Here is a 17,150-nt window from a genome sequence, read left to right as displayed (position 1 = left end):
ATAGAATTCATTAGTGAAACTCTGTGTCTGGAATTTTCCTTGTGGAGGATTTTTGATAAATTCCGTTTTTTTGATAGACACAAGACCATTCAGATTTTATATTTTATCTTGTGTCAGTTTTGGTAAGTTGTATTTTTCAAGGAGCTTGTCCATTTTGTCTGAGTTATTGAGTTTATTGATACACAGTTGCTCATAGTATTACCCTTTTTTTTTTAATGCTTGTAGCATCTGTAGTGATACCCCTTTTTTCATCCCTGATAGTAGTAATTAGCATATTCTTTTTTTACTGATCAGTTTCTCTAGAGGATCCATGAATATTACTGATTTTTTCTTTTTAATTTTTTTTTGATGTTTATTTATTTTTGAGAGAGACAGAGACAGAATGCAAGTGGGTTAGGGGAAGAAAGAGAGGGAGACACAGAATCTGAAGCAGGCTCCAGGCTCTGAACTATCAGCGCAGAGCCTGATGCGGGCCTCAAACTCACGAGCTGTGAGATCATGACCTGAGCTGAAGTCAGACGCTCAACTGACTGAGCCACCCAGGCGCCCCTGATTTTTTCTTTTTAAAGATCTACTTTTGGTTTCCTTAATTCTCTCTCCCCCATCCATTCTTTTGAGTCTGCATATATTTTTATTATTTGCTTTCTTCTGCTTACTTCGGTCTTTTCCTGGCTTCCTAAGGAGAACCTAAAGTCGTTAGTTTTATATTTCTAATACCTTATTTTTATTTTACTTATTTATTTTGAGAGAACAAATAGGGCAGGGACAGAGAGAGAAGGGAGAGAAAGAGAATCCCAAGCAGGCTCTGCATTGTCAGCACAGAGCCCAGTGTGGGGCTGGAACTCACGAACTGTGAGATCATGACCTGAGCTGAAATCAAGAGTCAGACGCCCAACCAACTGAGCTACCCAGGCACCCCTATATTTCTGATACCTTAAAATACTAAACATTTTAGCATTGGTTTTAGCTGCATCAATATTGTGTGTACTTCTAAAATGTTTTCTCATATTTTTAGGGTTACCCTAAAATACCCAGGACAGATAGTCTTAAGTTCTTGACAGAGAAAATAGTTGAATTGGTACATTGTCAGGTGCACAACTTGTTAATCATGAGATTGATGCTTGCTTCCAGGTTGAGTTCCATTATCTTTTTTACATAGTCCCGATTCCCAGAATCTTGAGAGCTTCACACGTTCAGGCTCTTCAGTTCCTTATGTCACTTGAAGGTCAGGAAAGGAAGCTGAGAGAGTAGAGAGATTTGGAACCCAGTCTTATGGAATGATCTTTCTTTCTCTTTCTCTTTTCTTCTCTTTTTTTTTTCTTTTCTTTCTTTCTTTTTAAAGTTTATTTATTTTGAGGGAGAGCAAGCGTGAGTGGGGGAGGGTCAGAGAGAGAGGGAGAGACAGAATCCCAAGCAGGGCTTGAACTCACAAACTATGAGATCAAGGCCTGAACTGAAATCAAGAGGCAGATGCTTAACCGACTGAGCCACCACCTGCCCCGGAATGGTGTCTCTTTGGAGGTTTCTCTAAACTTGTTTAATTTCGGAGGTTATTGTTGGGCTTGTGTGGTTGAAAGTTGGTCCCCATCTATTTGGAACTATGGGTTGTCTGTGAGGTTGATAGAAGTATTTTCTAATGTTTAAAAGTGGGGCGCCTGGGTGGCTCAGTCGGTTGAGCGTCTGACTTCGGCTCAGGTCATGATCTTGCGGTCTGTGAGTTTGAGCCCCATGCCGGGCTCTGTGCTGACAGCTCAGAGCCTAGAGCCTGCTTCAGATTCTGTGTCTCCCTCTCTCTCTGCCCTCCCCCGCTCATGCTCTGTCCCTCTCTGTCAAAAATAAATAAACATTAAAAAAAAATTAAAAGTGTTTAAAAGTAGTAATTCTAGTGTTTCACTGGAGGGTAGAAGACAGAATGTAGTCTTCCTGAAGCCCGCTTGAAACTGTCAAACTCTTGCATTTTGTGAAGCATTAAACAGGTCATTTACCTCCTCTGTTTACAGGTTTTCCCCACACTCACTTTGCATGTTGCTCATCTGCTTCTAGGTACCTGCTAATAAAGTCTTTATATACCCGATGGATGTTGAGATATGTCATTGTGTTGCCCCCAGTGGTGTGTGGTTTTAAATGGAGGGCTGTCTGTCAAGTTTGTGCCCTGAAATCTCCTTGTATTATTTTCTGACTGTGTGAGTGTATAAGGAATTACACTGTTGGCCTTGAGGAAGAAATGTCTCACCAGAGGCAGGAACATAGGATACCAAGAACATAGTCTTTGGAGGAGATAACTTGAGTTGGTCTCAACCCCTGTGTGGGACATATGTAGCAGCAGATTATTCCCAAAGAGCAAACAAAGCTCAGTGGAGTTCTGTTTTGTGGTGGACACTTCATCATATCCAATAGTAGCTGAATACAGCCCATTGTCCATGTCTGAGTGATCTGGTCTTGATTGTATTTTCCAATAATCTGCAGAGTAGTGTAGCATCAAAATGTTTAAGTGTGTGATGTCACGGCCAAATGAAGAGTCCTCTGAGGTGTAGCCATATCTGATGTTTAGGTGTATGTTGCTTCTTGGTGCATCTTTTAAAATAGTTCAGAATTCAGTGATTTAAAACTCCTTTGGAATTGTAACAGTTCTGTGGTATCATGGAGACATCACAGGAAAGACAAGAGCTATTTCATGGTTGCATAATTCCTTACTCTGGAGACTACTTACTTGGGAGACTTTTCTTGTTTGAAGCTGGTAATCATTTTTAATGGCAGTGGGTTCTAAATGAGGTCCCCAAGTAATCTCAAAAGCTCAATGTTGTAACTGGAGCTTTGGGTTCATTTCTCCTAGGTGTAGGAGATTTTATTTCTACTTTTTACCTCTTTAATAGCAGGACACGTGTGAATATCCCTAGTACAAGGTAGCAGAATTGTACTTGGAGTGACTTCCAGTTACAAACCCAGTTACAGCTAATTGAAATTCTGGTGAGTGACAAATATTGTTCTTTGGTTTCTGTTCTGCAACAGAGCAGATTTTGTTCAAAAGATGTTATAGTGAAGGGAAATCCCAAGTAGAGAGGTGTCTACATCAGTTTCCCAGTCACCTCAGATCACCTCTGCCTCAGTCTTGTCAGCTTGCCCCCACTGTGTTCAGCTTCTCTTTCAATTGAGCTACAGTAGGATGGAGGTGTGAAGAAAAGGAACTAGAGTTAGCAGCCCCATCCAAAACCTTGGTTGTGAGAACAAGCATGGTACTGTCCCTCTGCATCTTTTTTTCAGTTGTGCAGAAGCTGCTCTCTTTAGCTTTGGGTCTTCAGTGAGATCAGTAGTATGTGTCTAGGAAGCTCCTCATTTCATATTTTAGCATTTCAGACAGTCTCATTTTCAGTGTTTTGTGGGTTTGTTTGTTTGAGAATCATTTCTCCTATTGTCCTATATATGTGCCTTCTAGGCTTCACCATGTTTAGATTCACTTGTAAATGTGCCAGGCAGAGATTTACCTGGTTTAGGTATGGCTCACCTTAACTATTTAGTCACAGCAGAGGTATTTCTGTAATTTCTTGTTAAAGAATAACCCCATACAAATTGTGAACAGACAGGGTTTCAGGTAAGAAGTATGGGGCACCTTTCTTTCTCCTCTCTTTCAGTGTTTTCTCATTTTGATTTCCCCTTTGCCACTTTGGACCTGTATTCATAAAATTCTGTCCTCAAACCTCCTTTCCCCCTCTTTTTAGCACAGTTGAGACACTTTCAAAAGGATCTTTACTAAACTTACATATCTATATATCTCAGGAAGCATGGGTTTCTAATCTTTAAAATCCAGTAAAAACAGGAAAGGGGATTCTGTCTTTGTCCTACATTAATTCTGTTCTGGCTGTTTCTTGATGGGCTGGCACATTTTAGGCTTCCTGCCAAGTTTCCTTTTCTCCTTGCTCCCTGTTTGCTCTCAGCCTGGTGTCCTCAGGAGTATGCCACTGTGTCCCTTGCTCCTGGGATAGGACCCAAAAGTCTAAAGAATCATTCATCTCTTCTCTGAGGACAAACAACAAAATAGATACCTTTAAGCCTTTTTTCTTTCTTATTTCAAATCTCCCAGATTGCTCTAGGCCCCAGGCCCCTGTACAATTTCTGGTTTCTAGGTGATATGCCAGTCCCTGGTTAGATGGGTAGGGCAGGCTCAGATTGGCAGCCCTACATACCTTCATAACATTCCTTGTTTTCTTCCTCCTCAAAGGAGAGGTTTGTGAGCATGTGCTTAAAACAATCCCGAGGGGGTCAGGGGAAGCAGAATTGTTGTCACTCTCACAAATGACCTAATCTGTGTCAGTGCCCACTATCATATGTAAAAGCAAGAATGGACTTGAATTTAAGAAAACAGTAGGTTCCCTTGGTTATGTGCTTTAGAGAACAGATATGCTTTCACGTTAGTTTTCTGCTTTAGTTTTTTCGTCTATGAATTTGAGGGTATTTTGGTATCTTTTCCTGTCACAGTCCATATCAATTTTTTTTTAATTTCTGAAATTGGTTAGAAATTAAAGTCCAGAGCTACGTAACCCAGGCTTTGTGTGTTTGTTTCTGTTGGAGTGAGTTCTCAGTGCACTGTGTTCTTTTCAATTAAGAATGATTTTGCTATTTTTTCACTTGGATTGTATCAGACAGTAAAAAGTAAACCAAAGATACAGTATTGCCATAATGTTTTTAGCATTCCTGAGTTAACAAGTTTAATTGTTTTTTAAGTTTGCTTGTTTATTTTGACAGAGAGCGTGCTCACATTTGTGTGAGCAGGGGAGGGGCAGACAGAGAGAGGGAGAGAGAGAATCCCAAGCAGGCTCCCTGCTGTCAGCACAGAGCCCCAGGGCTTGATCTCACAAACATGGAATCATGACCTTAGCCAAAATCAAGAGTTAGATGCTCAACCAACTGAGCCACCCAGGTGCCTCTTAATAAGTTTAATTTTTTTTTTAATAAAAAATTTGTTTTTTAATTAAATTTTTAATTTTTTTTTAAATTTTTAACAGAGAGAGAGAGAGAGAGAGGGAATACAAGCACAAGCAGGGGAGGGTCAGAGAGAGAGGGAGACACAGAATCTGAAGCAGGCTCCAGGCTCTGAGCTGTCAGTGCAGAGCCCAACGTGGGGCTCAAACCCACAAACCACAAGATCATGACCTGAGCTGAAGTCAGACACTTAACTGACTAAACCACCCAGGTGCCCCACAAGTTTAATTTTTTTTTTTAATTTTTTTTTTTCAACGTTTATTTATTTTTGGGACAGAGAGAGACAGAGCATGAACGGGGGAGGGGCAGAGAGAGAGGGAGACACAGAATCGGAAACAGGCTCCAGGCTCTGAGCCATCAGCCCAGAGCCCGATGCGGGGCTCGAACTCACGGACCGCAAGATCGTGACCTGGCTGAAGTCGGACGCTTAACCGACTGCGCCACCCAGGCGCCCCCCCCCACAAGTTTAATTTTTAAAAAACTAAACATTTCGTACTATTTTTTAAGGGCATCATACTTTGTCATCATCCTTTTAGTGCTTAAGTGGATCTGTTTAAATTTAGTGTTTTTTTTTTTTAAGTTTATTTATATTTATTCTGAGAGAGAGCACACAAGTGGGAGAGGACTCTTAACTGACTGAGCCACTCACCGCCCCTAGGGTTTTTTGTTGTTTGTTTTTTAATTTTACTTTTTAAAGTAGGCTCCATGCCCAATGTGGGGCTTGAACTCAATGACCCCAAGACCAAGAGTTGGATTCTCTACCAACTGAGCCAGCTAAGCACCCCAAATTTTAGAAGAGGTAGTAGAAATAATTGAATTTATAAACCAGTTTTGAGGAAATCTGCAAATACACCTATGCAGTCTGAAGGCATCAAGTATGCTTCTCCTTACAAAAAGATTACATATCAAACCCAAGTGCTTAATCTGAAGTTAGAAATATATGTTGTCCATAGAATTTGAAATTCTAACCAAGCTTCTTAGAGAGCATGTCTGCTGATCTGCATTTTTGAATGTGCTGGCCCAGCTAAGGGACTTGGTGACCGGGTACTGCTGTGCTGTGGAGACAGTGTCTTACTACTTCTTAAAATAGTCCTGACCTTGTTCACCACCGTATCTGATCGCAATTTCTCTTTCTTGGCCAGGGCTTTTTATTCATTGCCACTTTCTAGGGTTGCTGTGTTGTTGATTTAAAACAGAAATGGTGCTTATATTGTGTCTCTTAATTTTTAAGTCCTTCAGTAAAGCTTTATTACTGGTCTGACATAATTTTTAAAGGTTTGTAAGTAATTTATAGTTTTGGTTGCTGTTTTGAATGGGATGTATTTAAACAGTTTTTATTTTCTGATTTGTTTTTTGTTGGTACAGGGGAACACTATTGGTTTTTTTCCTTGTAATTAACCTCTAACATACAGTAAAGTTTACAAATCCAAGTACAGAGCTCACCTCAACAGTATTCAACAGTGTCACTTCCATCTCTGTGCCCCTTTTCAATTAGTATTTTCCCAGAGTAACCACTATTGTGGTCTCCATTATCATTCTGAATTTTGTGGGAGTAGAATCACACCCCATAGTCTCTTTAGAGTCTAGACTTTTCTCTTGCTACATCACACCTGTGAGATTCATCTGTGTTGTGTATGGCAGTAGTTGGTTCTTTTTCACTTCTATGTAGTAATCCATCAAATGAATATTCCACAGGGGCTTCTGGGTGGCTCAGTAGGTTAAGTGTCTGACTCTTGGTTTCTGCTCAGGTCATGATCTCACAGTTCCTGAGATCAAGCCCCGCATTAGGCTCTGCGCTGACAGTGTGGAGCCTGCTTGGAGTCTCTCTCTTTTCTCTCTCTCCCCCTCTTCTGCTCGCAGGCTCACACACTCCCTCCCCCCACCCCCACAAAATAAATAAATTTAAGAAAAAATGAATATACCATAGTTTATCCATTTTAATTTTTTAATAAAATTAAGTATCCTATTTATTTATAAACTATAATAAATCTGACAGTCATTTCACATCACTAAGTGCTTTTGCTTTAAAAAAGGAAAACAACGTGCGCCTGGGTGGCTCAGTCGGTTAAGCGTCGGACTTCGGCTCAGGTCAGGATCTCACGATTCGTGGGTTCAAGCCCCGCGTTGGGCTCTGTGCTGACAGCTCAGAGCCTGGAGTCTGTTTCAGATTCTGTGTCTCCCTCTCTCTCTGATCCTCCCTCGTTCATGCTCTGTCTCTCCCTGTCTCAAAAATAAATAAACGTTAAAAAAAATTTTTTTAAGGAAAACAATAATTATAATATACAAATTTTAGCAGCATTTATTGTACTTGAAGAGTACATTTACTTGTACTCTTGTAGTTTATTTTACTTGAAGAGAGATGTAATTAATTTTGAAGTTCAATTATGTGTTTAAGGAGTTAGTTTCTATACCCAGGAGGTAGACCTAACTATTGTAATTAGTATCTTTGCAGTGTACATTTATTTCCGTTTGTTACTGTCCACAGTGGAAAAAAAAAGTCAGTCTCAGCAAGTTCTTTTTAAAAATATCCTTAGGGGCGCCTGGGCGGCTCAGTCGGTTGAGCGTCCGACTTCGGCTCAGATCATGATCTCACAGTCTGTGGGTTCAGGCCCTGTGTCGGGCCCTGTGTCGGGCTCTGTGCTGATAGCTCACAGCCTAAAGCCTGCTTCAGATTCTGTGTCTCTTTCTCTCTTTGCCTCTTCCTCGCTCATGCTCTGTCTCTCTCTTAATCTCAAAAATAAATAAACATTACAAAAATTTTAAAAATAAATAAAAGAATATCCTCCTCCCCAGGGCGCCTGGGTGGCTCAGTTGGTTAAGTGTCCAACTTCGGCTCAGGTCATGATCATGTGGTTTGTGAGTTTGAGCTCCAGATTGGGCTCTCTGCTGTCAGTGCAGAGCCTGCTTGGGATCCTCTGTCCTCCTCTCTTGCTGCCCCTCCCCTGCTTACACACGCACTCTCTCTCTCAAAAATGAATAAACATTAAAAGAAGAATATGATCCTTCATATTTTATGCAGGAAAATGTGAAACCAAAGTGTCTTTTTAAAAATTGTTTTAATTTTATTTTTTTATTTTTTAAAATTTACATCCAAATTAGTTAGCATATAGTGCAACAGTGATTTCAGGAGTAGATTCCTTAGTGCCCCTTACCCATTTAGCCCATCCCCCTCCCACAACCCCTCCAGTAACCCTCTGTTTGTTCTCCATATTCAAGAGTCTTTTCTGTTTTGTCCCCCTCCCTGTTTTTATATTATTTTTGTTTCCCTTCCCTTATGTTCATCTGTTTTGTCTCTTAAAGTCCTCATATGAGTGAAGTCATATGATTTTTGTCTTTCTCTAATTTCACTTAAGCATAATACCCTCCAGTTCCATCCACGTAGTTGTAAATGGCGAGATTTCATTCTTTTTGATTGCCAAGTAATACTCCATTGTATATATATACCACATCTTCTTTATCCATTCATCCATCGATGGACATTTGGGCTCTTTCCATACTTTGGCTATTGTTGATAGTGCTGCTATAAACATGGGGGTGCATGTGTCCCTTCAAAACAGCACATCTGTATCCCGTGGATAAATGCCTAGTAGTGCAATTGTTGGGTCGTAGGGTAGTTCTATTTTTAGTTTTTTGAGGAAGCTCCATACTGTTTTCCAGAGTGGCTGCACCAGCTTGCATTCCCAGAAACCAAAGTGTCTTAAAGCAAATGAAGGACAAACAAACAGACTGGTGCACAGTAGCTGGTGGTACACAAACTCATAGGTAGAGCAGTGGAACCCCTTGACCTCTGGGGGAGCAGTCCATTCATAAACTGACAAAATTTTAACCATTTTAATATAAACTTCCAGTGATCTAAAATAACTGATTCAAACTACATTATTTCCTCTCTGAACATCAGTCACCAAAAATATATGGAGGAATTGCAGTTACTTTAGCCTCTCTTAGTCCAGCGTCCACATTTGTGAAGAACACCTGCTGCTCCCTCTCTACAAGTATTAAACCTCTGCTCTGCTCCCATGGCTGGTATTGGTGTTGAAGGACATGGAGCTATCGTGGGCAACCCCACAAGTCAAGTCCCAGTGGTCCTTTGGTTGGGGCCCATTTTTTTTATGATAAGACAAAAAAGAATCCAAGCCACATCTTGTATTTTGGGCATAAGCGTTATCTACGGGGTCATATAATTTCAGTCACAAAGATTTTGCCAAACCCAGAACTTAATCTTGTCCCAACTATCTGTTTTGGCAAACCAAAGCCTAGCTTTGTGGTATACTTTTTCCCTGTCCCTTAGGACCTGATTCAGACTCTAATGGAAACAACCCAATAAAAACAGACCTGGTAATAAACACACAGTGGTCTTGTCTACTGTAATGCATCCATATTAGATAATCCTGATTAGTTTCCATTTTTCAAGATTGTCTTTGTTAGAAAGGAGCTTTACTACTAAATACTGAAATGTGTCAGGCTTCTGCTGTGGGAATTTTCTTATTTTTAAACATTTAAAAGTAAAATAATTTTCAATCCAATATACGTAGTGCTATAAACTATTCAATAGAAAAAAAGTACAAGCTCCTTCTCAAAAACAAGATTTCTTTACCAAATATCCTAGCAAATCATCATAGAAAGGGTGAAGTCTCATCAAAAAGAACAGGTACTCGGGAAGCAGAGCTTAAAACACTGATCATGATTTCTGCTATAGACTGTTTGTGTCTCTTCCCTGTCCCCAGATTCCAGTGTGATGATATTTGGAAGTAGTGAGGGGTTTCTTGGGTATGTGTTTTGCTTTGTTTTGTTTTTTTAGAAACTTTATTTTCCATCAGCCTTGCTTTGGTGTGTTCTGATAATACTGATTACTCAGGTTCTTAAGTCATGACAGGGAGAAGGTAGGTACTTCCTATCTTACTGGTTTGCATCATACTTGGTTACTTGGTCTTATTATGCAGGAAGATCCTCAGGATGGCTGTCATTATGCCCAGAATGTTAGTGCTAGTGACCATGTTGCATTGCGTGATCAGAATGTTGTGGTGACCATGATCCTCTTGATGGCATTGGCAACTGAATAGTTCTGAGGGCTGATGAGGCTGAAGATGCTGAAGGCAATGGTGTTGTGGAAAAAGCTACAGAAGGCTTTGACAGTGATAGCTGGGGGTAGGAGTGTCCAGGGTACTACTTGACTGGGCGTTGCAGTCAGGTCATGACCTACAGAAGGACTGAGACTGTAATGGGATGTACTAGAAGCCTCTGACTGTAGGTAATTCTGGAGTGGGGTGGAGGATAAACCTAGGCGTCACTTTCCTTCAGATATTTTCCAGGTGACAAATGCACCACTGGGGAAGAGGAGGTTCTGTCTATGTTGTGAATGGAGTTTCAGATATGTTAGTACTCAGTAGAGGCTTCTGGTGATCGGACTGCTGTCCAGGTGCTCAAAGGTAGGCTCATTTGGGACCATTCTTGCCAAAAGGTTTGAAAATATTGTCTTTATAAGTATCTCTCTCCCAGAAACTTGAGGAACTTTGAACAACTTGGTTCTTTTTATTTTTATTCTTATTTTTTATTTACTTCCTTATTTTTATTAAAAATTTTTTTTATTATTTTTTAAAGTTTATTTATTTGTTTTGAGAGAGAGAGAGAGAGAGAGAGAGTGAGAGAGAGTGAGTCTCAAGTAGGTTCCATGCCCAGCATGGAGCCCGATGTGGGGTTAGATCTCACAACTGTGAGATCATGACTTGAGCCGAAATCAACAGTTGAACAATAAGCTAACTGATCCACCTAGGCACCCCTGAACAACTTGGTTCTTGATTGTTTTTTTGCTGTTTATTCTTCCTTGTTTAGCTTAGCAGTGATTGTAAGAAATGGCTCCAGCCTTTTCCTTTTTTCTTACTAGTCTCTTGGCACGGTTTTAGACTGTTAGGTTCCTTTCTGTTCCTGTTGTTCTTATAGTATTTACATGCTTCAGAAGTTCCACAGGAAGGGAAGATTCTGTCTGCTTTGTAGCTCTTGTCTGAAACAAGTATAACTGTGTAATGAGCCCTTACTTCCTCATGAGAAGAGTGGATAAGTCTTTTATTTATTTGTTTGTTTGTTTGTTTAAGTAGGTTTCATGCCCAGTACAGGGCTTGAACTCACAACCCCAGGATCAAGAGTTCCCTGTTCTACCGACTGAGCCAGCCAGGGGCCCTGCGAGTGGACAAGTCTTATGTAGAAACCACAGGATGAGAAATTGTAGTTGTGCTTAAGAGATTGAAGAAATTTTTTTTTGTTTATTTTTGAGAGAGAGAAAGAGAGCTCGAGTGCATGCATGTGAGCGGAGGAAGGGCAGAGAGCAAGGGAGACAGAGGATCCCAAGCAGTCTCTGCACTGACAGCAGAGATCCCAGTGTGGGCTTCAGCTCATGACCTGAGCCAAAGTCAGACACTTAACTGAGCCACCCAGGCGCCCCAGGATCAAAGAATATTTTTGGTGCTAAGGGAGAGTATCTTTCTTTGATCTGTGTTAATTACAAAGCATAGTGACTTAAAGGAAAAAAAAAAAGATTGCAAATCCTAATGTATTTCAGTGGATAGACCTGTGAGGTCTTTATAATGTTCATATTATTATATCTAAACTTTTTCTCCTCCTAAATGAGTTCTGCGACATTTGCAAGGAAGGGATTATCTAGTTGTTCTTTTTTTAATTTTAATTTTTAAAAGATTTTATTTTTTTTAGGCAATCTCTACACCCTGTGTGGGGCTTGAACTCACAACCCCTAGATCAGTAGTCATATGCTCCACTGAATGAGCCAGCCGGATGCCCCTAGTTGTTCTTTTTTTTTTAAACAAATATTTTTTATTAGTTTCAATCTAAAGATCATTCCATAGGTATTTACTCAAAGAATATGAAAACACTAATTCGAAGAGATACGTGCACCCCTATGTTTATTGCAGCATATTTACAACACCAAATTATGGAAGCAGCCCAAGTGTCCATTGATAAATGAAGGAATAAAGATGTGGTATATACATAAGTTTTCACTCTTGTGTGGATCCTGAGAAACTTAACAGGAACCCATGGGGGAGGGGAAGGGGAGAAAAAAAAGAGGTTAGAGTGGGAGAGAGCCAAAGCATAAGAGACTCTTAAAAAATGAGAACAAACTGAGGGCTGATGGGGGGTGGGAGGGAGGGGAGGGTGGGTGATGGGTATTGAAGAGGGCATCTTCTGGGATGAGCACTGGGTGTTGTATGGAAACCAATTTGACAATAAATTTCATATATTTAAAAAAAATAAAGAAGGAAAAGAGAAAAAAAATAAAGATGTATATATACACAATGGAATATTATTGAGTCATAAGAATGAAATCTTGCCATTTGCAACAACATGGATGGATCTGGAGAGTATAATGCTATGTGAAATAAGCCAGTCAGAGGAAGACAAATACTGTATGATTTTACTCATACGTGGAATTTAATACATAAAACGAACAAACTCAGGGCACCTGGGTGGCTCAGTCAATGTAGCATCCAACTTCAGCTCAGGTTGTGATCTCATGGTTTGTGAGTTGGAGCCTTGTGTCGGGCTCTGCTGATGGCTCATAGCTGGGAGCCTGCTTCAGATTCTGTGTCTCCCTCTCTCTCTGTCCCTCCCCTGCTCACACTTTCTCTGTTTCTCAAAAATAAACAAACATTAAAAAATAATAAAAAATAAGATGAACACCAACAAAAAGGGACAAACCAAAAAGCACTTTTAACTGTAGAGAACAAACAGATGTTTCCCAGGGGGGAAATGGGTGAAATACGTGAAGGGGATTAAGAATATACACTTATCATGGGGCGCCTTGGTGGCTTAGTTGGTTAAACATCTGACTTCGGCTCAGGTCATGATCTCAGGTTCATGGGTTTGAGCCCCACATTGAGCTCTGCGCTGACAGTGCAGAGCTTGCTCGGCATATTTTCTTTCTCTCCCTCCCTCCCTCTCCCTCGCTCCCTACCTCTCCCTCCCTCTCCCTCCCTCCCCCTTCCCCCCATGCCCCCCACTAGCATGAGCATGCTCTCTCTCTCTCTCAAAATAAATAAACTTAAAAAAAAAGTTAAAAAAACACCACAGTGAACACTGAATAATGTATGGAATTGTTGAATCGCTGTATTGGACACCTGAAACTAATATAACACTGTATATTAACCACTGGAATTAACATTTTGTAAATCATTCTGGGGCACCTGGGTGGCTTAGTTGATTGAGCATCCAGCTCTTGATTTCACCTTAGGTAATGATCATGGGATCAAGCCCTGTGTCAGGCTCCATGCTGAGCATGGAACCTGCTTAAAATTCTCTCTCTCCCTCTGCCCCTCTCCTGTGTTCACATGTGTGTGCGTGCAGTCTCTCTCACATGATATGATGTGATATGATATATGATGTAGTCGTAGTCATTCTGTTCCCATTGTCATAGCCCCCAATTTTTTTGTGCATTGTATACTTGAACGATATTAATTTCAGATCAGGTGCATAGGAAACACTGTTGTATTATAAACCAAATAGAGAACCTCCATGTGTTGCCACATGGGATAAAGCATATCATTTATAGTTTCCCCCAGGGAAACCTTTGGAGTTGTTTACAGAACAAAAAAAACAACACATATACTGATGGGTGTTTTTTTGTTTTTGTTTTTGTTTTGTTTTTTTGTTTTTGTTTTTTGTTGGTTGTTGTTAGTTTAACCCAGGGCAATGAAACCCTGATTTGGGCTTTATGACTTTTTTTTTTTTAGTAATTTTTTTTTAATGTTTATATTTAAGGGAGAGAGTGAGGCAGTTGGGGATGGAGAGAGAGAGAGAGAGAGAGAGAGAGAGAGCGAGCATCCAAAGCAGGCTCCATGCTGACAGCAGAGAGCCCAGTGTGGGGCTTGAACTCACAAACTGTGAGATCATGACCTGAGTGGAAGTCGGACATTTAATCGACTGAACCACACAGGCGCCCCATGACATGTTTTTGATATTTTGCAGCTTTTATTTTTTCCTTTATTATTATTTTTTTAAATGTTTATTTATTTATATTGAGAGAAAGAGCACAAGCAGGGGAGGGGCAGAGAGAGAGAGAGTGAGAGAATACCAAGCAGGCTCCGCATTGTCGGGGCAGAGCCTGACATGGAACTTGATCATGAGATCATGGCCTGAGCCAAAATTGAGTCAGATGCTTAACTGAGTGAGCCACCCAGGCGCCCCAGATACTGTGTAGCTTTTAAGGAATTTACACATTTTTCTTCATACTAGTAGTTCCTTATTTAAGTCTAGAAAAGACAGAAGCTATTGACACTTTGAATGGCATAAACTACTTGAAATCAGATCATTGATTTTGCAGAAGATGGCCTGGAAAATCTTTGAGGATTAATTACACTCTGAAAAATGGGATTTATCGGCTCCATTGTATTTAGATGTGTTTGTGAAAAATAATGATCAATTAAGGTCCTGACGTGGCAGGAGTATAAATTTCTTTTATGGTTTGCCTGTTCTAAGCTAATTTTGGTTATTTGGGTAGATTCCTTACTACTTATGAGAGAATGGATTTTGTGTTTGGCAGATTCTCTTTTAATATTTTGGTGCCAGCCCTAATAGACCAGACATAATTCAGATTGTCTGCCTTTGGGGACAGTTTAAAGATTATAAAATGTTTATTTATTTTTGACAGAGAGAGAGAGAGAGAGAGAGCAAGCATGAGTTGGGGAGGGGCAGAGAGAGAGAGAGGGAGATACAGAATCCAAAGCAGGCTCCAGGCTCCTAGCTGTCAGCACAGAACCCGACGCGGGGCTCGAACCCACAGACCTGAGAGATCATGACCTGAGCCGAAGTCAGACACTCAACCGACTGAGCCACCCAGGCGCCCCTGACAGTTTAAAGATTATAAAGCTACATTTTTCCTTTTGGAGCTTGGGAAGATTGTCCTTTGTCATCACTGAAGGGCTTGTTCTTCAGTTGTTGGAAGTTTCCTTATCAGAAGACACTTCTTTAATATGCAAAGTGTATTACCTGGAGATCTGGGGATTTTGTTGCTTTTTTTTTTGTCCCTTCATCTAGGATGGTTTTGACTACAAGTAGCAGAAAACCCTAATGAGATTGGCTAAAAGCATAAAGGGAAATTTATTTTTGTTACATAACAAGATATCCAGTACTTTAGTGACAACATCAGTGACCCTGATTTCTAATCTTCTGTGCTGCATCCTCAACATGTTGGCCTTGTCTTTAGGCTAGTATCTTTTAGGGTCACCAGGTGTCTTGGCTTCAGTAGTCTCAGATACACATCTAGACAGAATAATATCTTGAGGAAGTGAAGGGACATCTTCTTTTTCTTTAAGAGCAAGGTAACTATTCCCAGAGGACCCCTGACCAACTTCCCCTCATGTCTCGTGGTTAGAAGACAAGTTACATGCCCTTTTCCTAAATCAGCCGTCTCTTAGGATCAGAAGGAAGTACTACTGTTCAAGATTCTCCCTTAACTAGAATGCAGTTTCACATTCCCGTGAAGGTGGACTACCTGATTGGGATTCTGTTAGTAAGGAAATAGTGGAGAAAGACGTCATCATCTACAGCATTCTCATTCCATGGTTTTCACAGTGGGCCTTCGTGGACACTAGACTTCAGGAGCAACCTCTGATTGTTTTTAGTCTGAGCTGTTTCTCTTTCTAGTACTTCCAAGGCTAGAAGTAGGCAGGGCTAGCCCAGGCCCCTTCACCTGCATCAGAATATCCCACAGGGTTAGCGGTGGGCATGTCTTCAAATTAGAGATGAGGAAATTTGCAGTTAAGGGACTCGCCCACAGCTCCACACTTTGTAAGTGAGGGCTGGAGAGTTCTGGGCACTTTAGTTTTTTAGGTTCTAGGTTTATTTAAAAAGAAATGCCAAACAAAGCCATAGAAATATGGAATGTTTTACATGTTTACTTCTAAGAAAATATTTGAAACACAAAAACAGTACTATAATTTTATGTGTCTATCATGTGGAAACAAAAGATCAAAAGTCTAGATCTGACTGGAGGTTGGACTTGTGCTTCTCTGTCCTGTGGGGGTTGCAAAGCTGGGCACGCATCTCTGAGTCCAGCTCTTCCGGGGCATTTGGCACTGTCCATCCCTCTCCTTTCCCAGACACCCACTGACCCAGAATAGAAAGTTCGGCACCTTCCTGGGTACCCTGTCCCCCACGGGGGCAATCCCAGTGAACAACTGAGCCAGGGTAAGAGCTGGTTGACAGTGCTAAGCTGTGTCCACTGCCACCGTAGGCACCTCCAGGAGCCTCAAGAAGAGGCCCTTCAAGCTGCTTCTCCACTTAACACCACCACTGTGTGACTCCTTCTGTTTTCATTTGGTGCTTTTACTCCCTGCAGCCATCTTCCTGGAATCACTTCATTCGTTCCAACAAACCTGTCTTTGAGCATTTCCTGTGTGCCAGGTACTGCTTTGGACCCTAGTTAGAGATACAAGGGAATGGTTTGGTGGTGGTGACAGACAAGTAGATGAAGGTACAGTGATGTATGGCTGAGATAGTTGGCACAGGTACCTTAGGAGCCATAGAGGTGTGCACCCAACTCCTGTTTGGGAGAATGGAGTCTGGGGAAAACTCCATGGGGTAGGGAGGAGTGGAAAGTGGATAGCTAAGCAAAAAAGTGTGTGTTTATTGAAGTGGTGCTGATCAGTTAGGGGAATGGAAAATCATTTATTTTTATTTATAGCTGTGAAATAGAGCTTGTGGGCAGCTTTGAATTCAGAAACTTTTGCAGGGGTGCCTGGGTGGTTCAGTTGGTTGAGCGCCCCACTTCGGCTCAGGTCGTGGTCTCAGGATTTGTGAGTTCAAGCTCCGCGTTGGGCTCTCTGCTGTCAGCACAGAGCCCACTTCGAATCCTCTGTCCCCCTCTCTCTCTGTACCTCCCCTGCTAGCACTCTTTCTCTCTCAAAAATAAACATTAAAAAAAAAAAAAAAGAACTGCAGTTTTGCAGCAGTTTTCTTCAGTAGACTATTATGCCCATAAGTTATGAGATTCAGAAGAAAATATTTCATCTCTTGCAGGTAAAGCCATATTCCTGCTTTCACAAATATTTAATTTTTCTTCTTTCGTCTTGATCTTTCAGATGTAGTCTTGCCTGCTACATTCCTAATCACAAAATATATTCAGTACTAGGGAAATTGCCCATTACTTTAACTTTCTTGAGAGAAAATTG

The 17,150-nt window shown here is 40.9% G+C and overlaps 1 protein-coding gene across 1 annotated transcript in view; it reads left to right on the top strand.

Moving 5' to 3' along the window:
• IP6K1 (inositol hexakisphosphate kinase 1) overlaps positions 1-17,150 on the top strand; it is a 60,605-nt gene that overhangs the window by 20,099 nt on the left and 23,356 nt on the right. The gene's annotated exons all lie outside the window — the stretch shown is intronic.

The sequence above is a fragment of the Prionailurus bengalensis genome, chromosome A2 (assembly GCF_016509475.1).
Source record: "Prionailurus bengalensis isolate Pbe53 chromosome A2, Fcat_Pben_1.1_paternal_pri, whole genome shotgun sequence".
NCBI classification, from domain to species: Eukaryota; Metazoa; Chordata; class Mammalia; order Carnivora; family Felidae; genus Prionailurus; species Prionailurus bengalensis.
Note: the sequence above shows the minus strand (reverse complement) of the source record. Positions and strands in the feature narration are given on the sequence as shown.